We start from the raw sequence: 14,928 nt of genomic DNA, 5'->3' as shown, positions 1-14,928 counted from the left end.
AGTCTTGTGTTCGAGCTTCGGTATGAGCTGAATCAGGGGGAAGCAGTACTCACTAAACAAGCAGCATGACGTCCTTTACACATTCACGGTAAATGCGGATAAATTGGGAATTACCTTTAAAAATGTCATTGTCTGCTGTGCAGAGCACTGGCCAACAGATAGAATCCCGGCCAATGTTAAAACTATTTTGATTTCATGTCCTTGCATCCATAGTTCTGTCTATTTGAGAGTCCTTACATTATTCTAGCCCCATTCCTCAGCTGTTTACAAAAACAGTGGCAAGGTGTCTACTTTGTTGTTGTTTAAACTGCAGATTGCACCTTTGAGTAGGGTCACCATGTTGAGAAGTTATTTGAAAACTGCACCTATGTCATTTTTTTTAATTGGCCAGATTATCAAATGTAGGTATGACATGCCAGCAATAAATGCTGCCACCACACATCCAAGTACAACTGATCAAATTATGAAAGACAAGCATTGTAATTTTGAATTCCGTAAAGTGAGTGAGGAAGAAGTGTGTTTGACCAGATACATAGTGAAGGACATTCAAGAAGCACGGCACTTACAAAAATGACTGATGATTGGCTGAGAGAAAGGTATGAAAGAAAGACTGTGGGAGCTGTTTTGTTACACTTCAGTGCGGCTTTTGACATTATCGATCATAGTTTGCTGCTGGAAAAAATGTATGTGTTATGGCTTTACACCACCTGCTATATTGTGGATAAAGAGTTAACTGTCTAACAGAACACAGAGGGTGTTCTTGAATGGAATCCTCTCCAACATAATCCAGGTAGAATCAGAAATTCCCCAGGGCAGCTGCCTAGACCCCTTACTTTTTTCAATCTTTACTAATGACATGCCACTGGCCTTGAGTAAAGCCAGTGTGTCTGTGTAAGCGCATGACTCAACACTATACACATCAGCTACTACAGCGAGTGAAATCACTGCAACACTTAACAAAGAGCTACATTTAGATTCAGAATGGGTGGCTAGGAATAAATTAAGGGTGTCCAAAATATTTCACAAACTAAAAGCATTGTATTTAATAATAATAATAATAATAATAATTTCACCTTTATTTAACCAGGTAGGCAAGTTCTCTTTTACAATTGCGACCTGGCCAAGATAAAGCAAAGCATTTCGACACATACAACAACACAGAGTTACACATGGAGTAAAACAAACATAGTCAATAATACAATAGAAAAATAAGTCTATATACAATGTGAGCAAATGAGGTGAGATAAGGTAGGTAAAGGCAAAAAAAGGCCATGGTGGCGAAGTAAATACAATATAGCAAGTAAAACACTGGAATTGTAGATTTGCAGTGGAAGAAGGTGCAAAGTAGAGAGAAATAATGGGGTGCAAAGGAGCAAAATAAATAAATAAATACATTCAGTAGGGGGAGAGGTAAGTGTTTGGGCTAAATTATAGATGGGCTATGTACAGGTGCAGTAATCTGTGAGCTGCTCTGACAGCTGGTGCTTAAAGCTGGTGCTTAAAGCCAGTTTCAGAGATTTTTGGCAGCAGAGAACTGGAAGGAGAGACGGCCAAAGGAAGAATTGGTTTTGGGGTTGACCAGAGAGATATATCTGCTGGAGCGCGTGCTACAGGTGGGTGCTGCTATGGTGACCAGCGAACTGAGATAAGGGGGGACTTTAACTAGCAGGGTCTTGTAGATTTACCTGTAGCCAGTGGGTTTGGCGAAGAGTACGAAGTGAGGGCCAGCCAACGAGAGCAGTGGTGGGTAGTATATGGGGCTTTGGTGACAAAACGGATGGCACTGTGATAGACTGCATCCAATTTATTGAGTAGGGTATTGGAGGCTATTTTGTAAATGACATCGCCGAAGTCGAGGACTGGTAGGATGGTCAGTTTTACAAGGGTATGTTTGGCAGCATGAGTGAAGGATGCTTTGTTGCGAAATAGGAAGACAATTCTAGATTTAACTTTGGATTGGAGATGCTTAATGTGAGTCAGACACCTAGGTATTTGTAGATGTCCACATATTCTAAGTCAGAACCGTCCAGAGTAGTGATGTTGGACGGGCGGACAGGTGCAGGCAGTGATCAGTTGAAGAGCATGCATTTAGTTTTACTCGTATTTAAGAACAATTGGAGGCCACAGAAGGAGAGTTGTATGGCATTGAAGCTCGTCTGGAGGGCTGTTAACACAGTGTCCAAAGAAGGGCCAGAAGTATACAGAATGGTGTCATCTGCATAGAGGTGGATCAGAGACTCACCTGCAGCAAGAGCGACATCATTGATGTATACAGAGAAGAGAGTCGGTCCAACAATTGTTCCCTGTGGCACCCCCATAGAGACTGCCAGAGGCCCGGACAACAGGCCCTCCGATTTGACACACTGACATCTATCTGAGAAGTAGTTGGTGAATCAGGCAAGGCAATCATTTGAGAAACCAAGGCTATCGAGTCTGCTGATGAGGATGTGGTGATTGACAAAGTCGAAAACCTTGGCCAGGTCAATGAATACGGCTGCACAGTATTGTTTCTTATCCATGGTGGTTAAGATATCGTTTAGGACTTTGAGCGTGGCTGAGGTGCACCCATGACCAGCTCTGAAACCAGATTGCATAGCGGAGAAGGTATTGTGGGATTCAAAATGGTCGGTAATCTGTTTGTTGACTTGGCTTTCGAAAGGCCTTAGAAAGGCAGGGTAGGATAGATATAGGTCTGTAGCAGTTTGGGTCAAGAGTGTCACCCGCTTTGAAGAGGGGGATGACCGCAGCTGCTTTCCAATCTTTGGGAATCTCAGACGACACGAAAGAGAGGTTGAACAGGCTAGTAATAGGGGTTGCAACAATTTCGGCAGATCATACAAGAAAGAAAGGGTCCAGATTGTCTAGCCCGGCTGATTTGAAGGGGTCCAGATTTTGCTGCTCTTTCAGAACATCAGCTGACTGGATTTGGGAGAAGGGGAAATGGGGAAGGCTTGGGCGAGTTGCTGTGGGTGGTGTAGTGCTGTTGACTGGGGCAGGGGTAGCCAGGTGGAAAGCATGGCCAGCCGTATAATTTTTTTTCAATTATAGTGGATTTATCGGTGGTGACATTGTTTCCTATCCTCAGTGCAGTGGGCAGCTGGGAGGATGTGTTCTTATTCTCCATGAACTTTACAGTGTCCCAGAACTTTTTCAGTTTGTGTTGCAGGAAGCAAATTTCTGCTTGAAAAAGCGAGCCTTGGCTTTTCTAACTGTCTGTGTATATTGGTTTCTAGCTTCCCTGAAAAGTTGCATATAACGGGGGCTGTTCGATGCTAATGCAGAACGCCATAGGATGTTTTTGTGTTGGTTATTAAGGGAAGTCAGGTCTGGAGAGAACCAAGGGATACATCTGTTCCTGGTTCTACATTTCTTGAATGGGGCATGCTTATTTAAGAGTGATGAAGAGTGATGAAGGCATTTAAAAAAAATAACCAGGCATCTTCTACTGACGGGATGAGATCAATATCCTTCCAGGATACCCCGTCCAGGTCGATTAGAAAGGCCTGCTCGCTGAAGTGTTTCAGGAAGCGTTTGACAGTGATGAGTGGAGGTCGTTTGACCGCTGACCCATTACTGATGCAGGCGTAGGCAGCGTAGCCTAGTGGTTAGAGCGTTGGACTAGTAACCGTAAGGTTGCGAGTTCAAACCCCTGAGCTGACAAGGTACAAATCTGTCGTTCTGCCCCTGAACAGACAGTTAACCCACTGTTCCCAGGCCGTCATTGAAAATAAGAATATGTTCTTAACTGACTTGCCTGGTTAAATAAAGGTAAAAAAATAAAAAGCTGATGCAGGCAATGAGGCAATGAGGCAGTGATCGCTGAGATCTTGGTTGAAAACAACAGAGTTGTATTTGGAGGGCAGGTTTGTATTTATAATATAATGATTTGTATATAATCATTGTAATATACTATATATAATATAATATATAATATAATGATTATAATGATTTGTATTTGGGACAAATCATTCACTAAACCCTAAATCTCAACTACATTTTGTCATAAATAATGTGGAAATTGAGCAAGTTTTATTCTACTCTTATTCTATAAGTCTATCATGGTGAAAACATGTTGATACAACAGTAGCTAAAATGGGAGAAGTCGGTCCATAATAAAGTGCTGCTCTGCCTTTTTAACAACACAATCAACAAGGCAGATCCAACAGGCTTTAGTTTTGTCGCACCTGGACTACTGTTTAGTCGTGTGGTCAGGTGGCACAAAGAGGGACCTGGGAAAATGACAATTGGCTCTGAACAGGGCAGCACGGCTGGCACTTAAATGGACATGGAGAACTAACATTAATAATATGCATATAAATCTCTCATGGCTCAAAGTGGAGGAGAGATTGACTTCACCACTACTAGCTTTTGTAAGAAGTGTTGACATGCTGAATGCACCGAGGTGTCTATTTAAACTACTAGCACACAGCTCGGACACACATGCATACCCCACAAGACATGCCACCAAAGGTCTCTTCACAATCCCAAGTCAAGAACAGACTATAGAAGGTGCACAGTACTACATAGAGACATGGAACTCTATTCCACATCAGGTAACTGATGCAAGCAGTAGAATCATATATATTCTTTAAACAGATAAAATGATCCTTATTGAACAGCGGGGACTGTAAAATAGACACACATACACACAGACACACACTCATGATAAGACATGCATATAGTAAATATGTGATACTGGAGTAGGGAACACACTAAATGTATTGGGTATATAGTTATGAAATGTAATGTAATGTAATATTTTAAATTGTATATAACTGCCTTAATGTTGCTTGACCCCAGGAATAGTAGCTGCTTCCTTGGCAGTAGCTAATGGGGATCCTTAATTAATAAATACAAACACAAAAATGTAAATGTGCTTCCTGTAGTGGAATATTCGTATCGTATCTATTTTTTGCATTTAAGCCTCTGTTTTGGATTTTTCGTCAGACTCAATCTCTCCGAGTATCAGGAGTATGGGCATGGAACAGTCATGTCACCATTTTGACCTGATCAAATGAAGTCCAATACTCTCGTTAGTCATACTGTTGAATTATAGTTTGGTAACACCTCCTACGAGTACCCTGTTTATAATGTATTGTCATAATTGTCATTAATTGTCATAATGCCTTATGCTACATATAATGTAATGCATAACATAACTGTAATGTTATAGCTGCTCGTAAACATGTACAATCATTATTATCATTATACAGTAGATGATGAACAATCTTTTGAGCTATTTGTTAATTTTCGTACTTTTTAACTACATTTTTGGGAAGGGCTCGTAAGCATTATTACGGTAAAGTTTACACTTGTTGTATTCAGCACATATGACAAATACAATTTGATTTGATTTAGAATTGAGCTTCATAGAACATTTTACTGAAGTGTTCTTTAATTTGCATTCTATTTATGAAAGGCGTTTTTTTGTTAATGTGAAAAGAGTTGTGTGTTTAGTAGGCTATGCATGAACAACAATAAAATAACAAGCCACTATGGAAGTGCACAATATGTTGTTTGGAATAGTAGACAAGAGTTTAAGGCTTTGAGGGGAGAAAGCAAGCCGTCCATCTCAATTTGTAGGTCTGAGCTTCTTACACCGTGGGTGGGTCAATCGGTGTGAATTGTCCATGAACGCATCTGTCTTTCAATGGTAAGTGGATATTGATAACAGGAATGCAGACAAGTTACTGTCTGTCTCTGTGCCCATTTTGGGTTTTGGGCAGGTGGGAAGGGAGGGTAATCAATTAGGTCAGTGAATCGTGATATATTATCTACCACGAGGGCATTAGTGTCACACATACCTTGTCATGCTGTGCAGAGATTGCTGTCTTTATCTAACACGGCTTGTTTGGAATGTCTGCTAATGCTAAATCCTGCTGGGGGGTTTGATGTAAGAGGAACTGAAAGTAAACCTGAGAAGCAGGTTTGTAGAGATGGATGTAACGTCTACTGAGGGCTGAGCAACAGACAAATCCTACAACACCAAATCCCACACACTGTTTGACCTTGAAGTCATGACTGCAGTGCATTCCTTTATGGATCTCATGTCCCAAAATGCCCTGATGTTTCAACCTAGTTTCAGATGAATAATATCCAGATTACCCAATGTGGTAGGCTATACCACATCAATTGATGTAATTTCAAAACACTTCAACTCATTGATGACTCACAAATTCAAAACCATCTGTGCCCATATCCAAAGTGTTGATTTAGGATCAAGTCCCCCGTCTTATTCATTATAATAAAAGAAAAAACAGATCATAGCTCTTACTCTGCTTTGTGAATAAGGCTCTGCTTTAGCTCCATTGGTGACTACCCTTCATTGCCTATACAAAAAAGATTGCAGTTTGAAATTGCAGTAAAAGTGCAGTAACTGCAGTCGATTGGGATATTTTGGAAGCATGAATTGCAGAATAACTACTGCACTCTAACTGCAGTTACACTGCAAAATTACTGCAGTAAAAATAGTTAAATTTGGACGCAGTATTTGTAGCATACTGCAGTTATACTGCACTAACTGCAGTAGTACTGCACTCTGACTGCAATTTGTTTGCGTAAGGGTGACCTTCATATGAAGGATCACGTGCAGACCACTAAGCAACATCATTGCACGTTATTTCAAACAAATCCATCCATCTATGTCAGCCCTATCTGTGTAGTTGAAATGGTGCCATTGCTGTAACCACGGCAACTCCATCCAAGTCTAGTATTTCCGTGGTATATGGTATCATTTGACGGTTTACACTGTACGTAGTCTACCAGCCAACCAGGGAAATGGTTTGTCCGTCGGATATTGTAGGCTATAGCCTCCGTATTCACGTGGTTGGACCGACCCTACATTGGGTTACAGTCTCTTCTCTTACATTAGCAAGGTACTTTCGGATTTCTCTGTGATATGGGAGGGATGATGCTGAGGTGAGCGCAGCTTGTAACCAGTTTGTCAGAGCTCCGCATCAATCGTCGGATAGGATAGTAACATCACATTTGCTCAATGAGAGCATAAGGACACGAGAGAGGATACTGAATTTCGACCTGGTGCGATAACGTGCCGTTCTATGTACCTCTATATAAGGTAAGACATTCATAATGACTCACACATTTGTCAATGTTAAGCGTTTACGCATACATTTTACACAGATGATGTTAACGAACAGCCTAATAATTACGCAGCTTTGGAGCACTATTGTTAACCGGCAGGGCGATTTTACAGAGGCGCGCGTTACAACAGCTGTTTGCTGGTCCTAGTATAAATTAAGAGATAAAATGCTGATATTTCATTGCACGATGCAGGATATAGGCGTACGCAAGACAAGGCCAGTATGTTTGCGTTTAGGCTATTTAATTTCAACGCAAATAGCCTAACGTTACTGACTGACTTAAACGTACATTTCCAGCAATGTTTGTTATTTATTTGTAAAAATAAAGATTCTGTCGCAAGTAGTATGTTGGTGACGTTTGCGTCACGAAAAAAAATCGACGCAACAAAAAATGTAACATTCTGACAATTTATCTAGAAAATGATCGTCTCAACGCGCATATTATCCATGATGCTCTGCAGCACAAATATGGAGGAACTAATGGTACAACCCTAGTACAAAACAAACAAGTCTAAGCATCTAGGTGCCATCCTCTTTCTCATATGGTAATGCGGTCAACCTGACTCTCAACAACCTCCTTGGACTGTGGCGTTGACACAGGTGTAGGCATGTGAGTAGCCTGTGTCGCAGTCTTGTTGTGTACTTTTGTGGGTGTGGCTGAGTAAGTGTCCTGAGAATGTGACTGTGATCTCCTAGGTGAGGACTGCTGAGTCAGGGTGTCACTTAATAACAGTTCTGGACTACTCATGACTGGTGGTTCTGCCGATGTTGCTTTACTCAACAGTAACTGATATGTGTGCCTTTGACAGATGATGTCCTCTGCAGTCTGGACAGTGTAGGACACAGGACCAGTCTGAGCAATGACCAAAGCAGGAAAACCACTTTGGTTCTTTGAGGCAGTTCCCAGCTAAGACAGTTTCTCCAGCTCTGTCCTTTGCTCTCAGTTCACAACGTTTGACTTGACTCTACAGTCTCCTTTTCGTTCTGAGGTTGGAGTAGGTTGAAGCTTGTGCGTAGCTTTCGCTTCATGAGTCGCGATACAGGTGAAGCCTTGGTGGTTGCGTGAGGTGTGTTCCTGTAGGATAGCAGGAAGCTGTTCAAGCATTGGTGCAGTCTCCTTTGACCATGAGACGCTTTCAAGGCATGTTTCATCGTCTGTACGAACCTTTGTGCCAGCACTTTGGTAGATGAATGATACGTCGTGGACCTGTTATTTTGTATGCCATTCACATGTAGGAACATGGCCATTTCTTGGGACACTAGCTGCATTCTGTTGTTGCTAATGAGTGGTGATCCGAACCGACTAAATACTTCCCCAAGATTCTTGATGTTATTCTCAGCAGTAACAGACCTCATGATGGCAACCTTTTGCCATGAGGTTTCACGACCATGAGAAACATTCTGTCTTCGAATGGAACTGTGAAGTCGGTGTATGCGTTGCCATGCCTCCCCCGGCCAAGTTGAAGTATGTTGTGACCCTTCTGACATGAGGAACATGTTTTTGCTTTCTCCTCAATGCTTCCATCCAGACTTACCATTAGGCAGGAGGGGCAATTGCTTTAGGCCTCACATCATCAAGAGGCCTCGTGAGCTGGGCATAGTTAAAAAAAAATAATAATAGTGGTAATCTTTTTTTTATGAGGCCCCCTCTGCTCCACTCTAGGGGAGTTTTGCCTGGCCACTGTGCCCAGGTTAATGAGGCCGCATTGTTGACAACAAAAGGCCCCCCAAAAAGTTTATGAATCCATTCAGCCAAATTCATAATAGATCAATCATTTATTTCCATGCATATACATATATTTCATATCAATATTAATATAATCCAAGTTTTAATAGTCAGGCTTGGGTTGGTTACTTTCTAAATGTAATCCGTTAGAGTTACCTGTCCAAAATTATAATTGCCAACATAACTTTTAGATTACCCAAACTCAGTAACGTAATACGATTACTTTCCCTTTAAGAGGTGCAGGTTAGTAGCTGGCACAGCCACAAAGTCATAAAATCTGCTTTTAAACCTAACCTTAACCCGAACCTTAACCATATTGCTAACCCTAAACAGATGGCCCATCTAACCGAAATCGCTCAGATCCAATTCCAATTAATTTAATACCCTTGATCTTCAAGAATAGGACTTGGAAATATAGATTAGCCAACCTGTTTTATCTGAGCATAACCCTAAAACTAAGGACTAATTAGCCGACTCTGTTGTTTATGATTTTGTTGTCTCGGAGGACTGATTAGGTTCATTGCTTCGAGTGGGGGAAAGAATACTGCTCTTGGAATGGCATGCTTTGAGCACTACCGAAAAGTGCTAATTGCATGTGAAAAATGTATTCCAAATTCTGCATTTGCTATAGGCCTGTTGTTTACATTTTTGTTTGTGACACTTTGATATCTCAATAATCTGCAGCTGTTTAAGTCTATCAAAGTGCGAGTTGGAGTTTGAGCATCTGTCCGTTAGGTCTATGGATTTTTTTTAATAAGCACAAATTAGATTAAGCAATAAAATCATGCAGTATGGAGCACAATACTATGAGGGAGAAGGGAGAAGGGAGGAACTCAGAAGGGAGGAACTCAGACTCTTATTCTATAGGCTGGGATACGCACTATGCGCCTGCTGCTAGAGCTAATTTTTTTACTGGCTGTCCACTGGGGGGGCGTAATCATTTTTCTGATTCTGTTGCAAAACATTTCTTAAACCGAACGAAACGGGAAGGGACCTACCTGAATATGTCCAATAGAAACTCTCCTTTTGCTCTGTTAGCTTCCGTTTGGTTTGTAAACAGTAAAAGTTTTCCCGTCATGAATACAACCCTGGTAGCAAAAACAATGATTGACAAGCAGTTTAAACTTCTTCAATTCAACCATTATTGGGTTAACAAATTAACATCCATCCACAACATCCACAATCTGTAAGGTGCAAACAGTTAAATGAGAGAGCAGGAGTGTGATTTACGTCAATGTGGCCTAGATATCAATAATAAGTGATACCCATATCGCCTGTAGGCTACACCACTGCTGTCGTCCTTACCTCCAAGCATTTATTCCAGTTGGATAATCTTTGGATGCTAACAGCAGTTGCACAATTGGAAGATCTTCCGAAAGTATTCACACCCCTTGACTTTTTCCATATTTTGTTCTGTTACAGCTTGAAAAAAAATCTATTGAATTGAGTTGTTTTGTCACGGGCCTACACACAATACCCCATAATGTCAAAGTGGAATTATGCTTTTTGAAATGTTTACAAATGAATTAAAAATGAAAAGCTGTAATGCCTTGAGTCAATAAGTATTCAACCACTTTGTTATGGCAAGCCTAAATAAGTTCAGGAGTACAAATTTGCATAACAAGTCACATAATATGTTTCATGGACTTTCACTCTGTGTGCAATAATAGTGTTTAACAAGATTTTAGAATGACTACCTCATCTCTGTACCCAACACATACAATTATCTGTAAGGTCCCTCAGTCAAGCAGTGAATTTCAAACACAGATTCAACCACAAAGACCAGGAAAGTTTTCCAATGCCTAGCAAAGAAAGGCACCTATTGGTACTGTAGATGGGTAAAAAAAAAGAAAAAAAAGAAGCTTAGTGGTGGCTATATCATGTTATGGGTATGCTTGTAATCGTTAAGGACTGGAGAGTTTTTCCAGGAAAAAAAGTATTGAATGGTGCTAAGCACAGGCAAAATCCTAGAGAAAAACCTGGTATAGCCTGCTTTCCACCAGACACTGGGAGAGGAATTCACCTTTCAGCAGGACAATAACCAAAAACACACTGGAGTTGCTTACCGTGAAGACCGTGAATGTTCCTGAGGGTCCGAGTTACAGTTTTGTTTTAAATCTATTTGAAAATCTATGGCAAGACCCTCAAATGGTTGTCTAGCAATGATCAACAACCAATTTGACAGAGCTTGAAGATTTTTGAAACGAATAATGGGAAAATGTTGCACAATTCAGCTGTGGAAAGCTTAGAGACTTACCCAGAAAGACTCACAGCTGTAATCGCTGCGAAAGGTGCTTCTATAAACTATTGACTCAGGAGTGTGAAAACTTTTGTAAATTAGATATTTCTGTAATGTTCAAGAAATGTGTTGAAATTTCTAATAACATGTTTTCAATTTGTCATTCTAGGGTATTGTGTATAGATGGTTGAGAAAAAACAAATTTTTAATCCATTTTGAATTCAGGCTGTAACACAATGAAATGTGGAGAGATGAATACTTTCTGAAGGCATTGTAGCTTGGACTGTAGCCCATTCCTGCTCTTTTCTTGCGATCCATCAAACACATGTGGCATGCCATCATAGTGGTCTCTGAAGTAGATAAAGGGCCTCATTGCTAAAATACCTAAGTAGGCCTTTAAACTTGCTCCTTTTTTCAATGCTAATTTGAATATCATTGAGAAAACAGAAAGGTCTCCAAAAACATATTTTCTGAATTGTTAAGTAATCCTACAAGTAATCATTTAGTTTTTAAAAGGTTTCTGTAATCTGATTACACTATTTTTGCTGGTGATGTAAAACAGGTTACAGTTGGTTTGTAATCTGTTCCATGTAACGGATTACATATAATCCTCAATGAGGCCCTTCACATGTAATCTGTTACTCCCCAACCTTGATAATAGTAGAAACAAGTGTCATTAATCACCCATGGACTGGTTCATAATAATGAACTATTCCAGATGCAGCAATGAGGTTCTTTTAAGATGTAATTTGTCTGTTAAAATTCAGTAAATTAATGCATTTCTTTAGTAAAAAGACAGGTGCTGCAGATAATCGTCATCAAGACAGAATCAGAGGACATGTATGTGTAGCTCATGTATCTGATGCTGTCTGGCCAGAAAGACTGGCCTCTGCCTGGGCCTCCAAATCACCAAGTCCACCCCTGGCCACCAGAAGTAGCTTTGTGTGATTTCCATCATGTGAACCATTCCATAATGACTTGAGTGTAGCTGTTGCAAAAGGGGTTTCCTCACCGAAGGCGGAATGATAACCCTCCTCCCCCACAGAAGACAACCGGACTGTACTGACAGCTCAGTTCTCCTGGAAAGGTAAAGTTTCAGTTCCGTGGCATCCCTTGCAGCCCTGCCTTTGATGATAAGTCGTTTCTGGTGTTTCTGCGCACTGGTGTTGAAGTGACTGGTGCATTTTCCACTTCTCTGAAGTAGAAAATGTCTACTTGGCGTGACTGTTGCAATATAGTTCTGACTTGCAGTTCTTGATATCGTAGGTGTGTGCTGACAACAACAAAACCCATCTTTGCATTCTGCTTACAGTAAGTGATGTAATCCCTGTATGCAGTCCAAAGATGCACGTCAGGGGACGATGATCTGTAAGAAGGGTCAACTTCCTCCCGTACAGACACTGGTGAAACTTACGCAATCCAAAAACGATGCTTAGGGCTTCCCGTTCTATTTGTGCATTGTTTTTGTTCAATATCCTCGATGCGAAAGTGATCGGCTTCTCTTCATCTGAAGGCATGATATGGTAATGACTAGGGATGGGTATCATTAAGATTTTAATGGTATTACTACTCTTACCGATACTGCTCATCTATCCAGTACTTTAACGGTATTCTGTTCGGTTCTTTTTGCAATTTTTTACAAAAAAAACCCAGAAACAAATTAAGAACAGAATTAACATTGCTTTATTTTCTGAAATGTAAAATAAATAAAATAAAAACGATTTACAGAAAAAGAAACAGCAATATTTTGAACAAATCACTATTATAGACCCTAATGTTGTGATGATGGAAATGTAAAACAAATGAAATAAACAATATTTTCCTGCAAAAGAAAGTACAGTGGTATACATGTAGAGCAAAACGGTTGGGGTATGCAGGTAGTTTGCAAAAGGACTAACAGTCCTTAGCAGTTCTTCTGGAGAAAGATCAACATATTTGCCTTCTCTGGCAGAAGTCGGGACGTCTCCTGACTTATTATGTTCCCTGCAGTCGAATATACCCTCTCGCTAGGGGCGGAGGAGGCTCGAGCACAGAGGTAGCTTGTTACAATGTTTATGAGGAGGGACAGAGTAGCTCTCTTCTCCCACCGTCACAGGATCTTCAGCCATGGGGATGGGAGGCAGGCCTTTGTAGAGCTCGACCTCTAGGTCAACACGCTCGCTGAGGGGCAAGGTGTCCTGTTGGATCGTCAACCTCAACTTCCTGTACTCCTCTGAGAACAGCTCCTCCAAGGCACTCCTTGTTTTGTACAACAGAGGGACTGGACTGTCTCCTCCATTTCCTTTCCTTCAGACTCCTCCTGTTGTTGGTGCTCTGTGCTTGTCTGCTCCTGCTCCTCTGACAGCCCTGGTGTTGCTCCTGTCACATTGACCTCAACAGTTGCCTTCCTCAGCCTGTCCCAGGTGGCGTCACTCACCGGCCTCCCTTTAATTCTGGGGTCCATTGCTGTGGCCTCATGCAGGAAGGCTTGAATGTCCTCATCCTGATAGCACTCGGAGAGATTCTCCCACACCTTCACTTTGATGGTTGCCACAAATGTTGTCTTCATGCTTCTCAGTGAAGTGCTCTTCCAGTTTTTGGAGGATGGGTATGATCTGTCGACAGGTGGCATTCTTTTCACATGGCACACACAGTGTGGATGTATAGAGGATTGTCAAACTCCTCAGCCTTATGGAAGGTTGTCCTTGGTCATTGCTTTTCGTAATCGTGGGTCCAAGGCTGCTGCTTGGATCACTGGATACTGATCCATGAATCTCTCTATCATTAGATAGAGCGAGTTCCATCTGGTCTTGACATCAAGGATGAGTAAGTGTTGCGGAAGGCCTGAAACGACAACAAAAAACAACATGCATTTAATTACAGCACACTTGAATATTGAATTAAAATGTTAAATTTGGGAATTTCAAAATAATACTTTAATAGATTGAACTGGCTTCTTACCAAGGAGCTGCTGCTTTTCTTTCAAGACTGTTTAGAATATCGAGGATCTCTTGAATCACACGGCCACTGCTCTGATTCGAAATGCTCCTTTATCAATTGAAGTAATATTGTCGATTTTCTTCACTGACAGATTCAATGTGTGTGTGCAAAGCATCCTATTTTGATGGCAACATCCATATTGCCAGCATTATCAACAGTCACAGCTACAATCTTGCTCTGGCACTACTTCGCCAGTTTGTGATTTGTACACTGCCCTGGTATGGGGGACCTTCTGGCACATCCTTCAGCTCAGTGATCACATTGGCCTTTTCTACACCATACCAGGTAGGAATTATTGTGCCACTGAGGTAATTCCTGGAGTGAGGGGTATATTTGGGGTTGAGTGCCTTGCTTATCTCCCTACAGTAAAAAAAAAGAAGATAATTCAACACATGAAAACAATCATTATTGTGTTGTTGTGTATTGTGGAGTGATGGGACTAACATATAAACCTTTTATACTACTATATCCTAAAAATGAATACAACTCAATATATACTGACAGACTGTTACCTAAAGCCCTTGGACTCTACTGTTGCAAATGGGTGTAGGCCTTTCACTATGAACTTGGTTAAGGCTAGGTGGCACTCATTCACCCTCTCCTCTGTCATCCTCCCACTAGCTGCCAGTGTGAAGGGGCTTTGGGCTTGTCTTAGGCTTGGACCAGCGCAATTAAAGGGAGGAGTGGGTTGCTTCATTGTGGCTGCAACTTTAACAAAAAAGTGACAAAGTCTTTAAATGGGTGATTGAATTTATGCACGCACCCATAGCTAAACAATTAGCTGGCTAATGGTTACTTTTGATCATGAACCCATGTTCACATAATTTAGTTAACTCTGTGTGTGGGCTCTAGGCTGCTAGCATACATACCAAACTTAGATTGGG

General features: G+C 41.1%; 1 protein-coding gene across 4 annotated transcripts in view; it reads left to right on the top strand.

Annotated features, from left to right (window-relative positions):
* Nucleotides 1–6,644: 6,644 nt before the first annotated feature.
* The window catches only part of LOC118392243 (sodium/potassium/calcium exchanger 2-like), a 192,808-nt gene continuing 184,524 nt past the window's right edge, over nt 6,645–14,928 (top strand). For all 4 annotated transcript variants that reach the window (XM_035784028.2, XM_035784027.2, XM_035784026.2 and 1 more), the window contains exon 1: nt 6,645–7,075. The gene's annotated coding sequence lies outside the window, so the exon portion shown is untranslated. The remainder of the gene's footprint in view (nt 7,076–14,928) is intronic.

The sequence above is a fragment of the Oncorhynchus keta genome, chromosome 13 (genome assembly GCF_023373465.1).
Source record: "Oncorhynchus keta strain PuntledgeMale-10-30-2019 chromosome 13, Oket_V2, whole genome shotgun sequence".
Classification (NCBI taxonomy): Eukaryota; Metazoa; Chordata; class Actinopteri; order Salmoniformes; family Salmonidae; genus Oncorhynchus; species Oncorhynchus keta.
The sequence above is the reverse complement of the archived record's forward strand: the minus strand, read 5'-3'. Positions and strand labels throughout refer to the sequence as shown.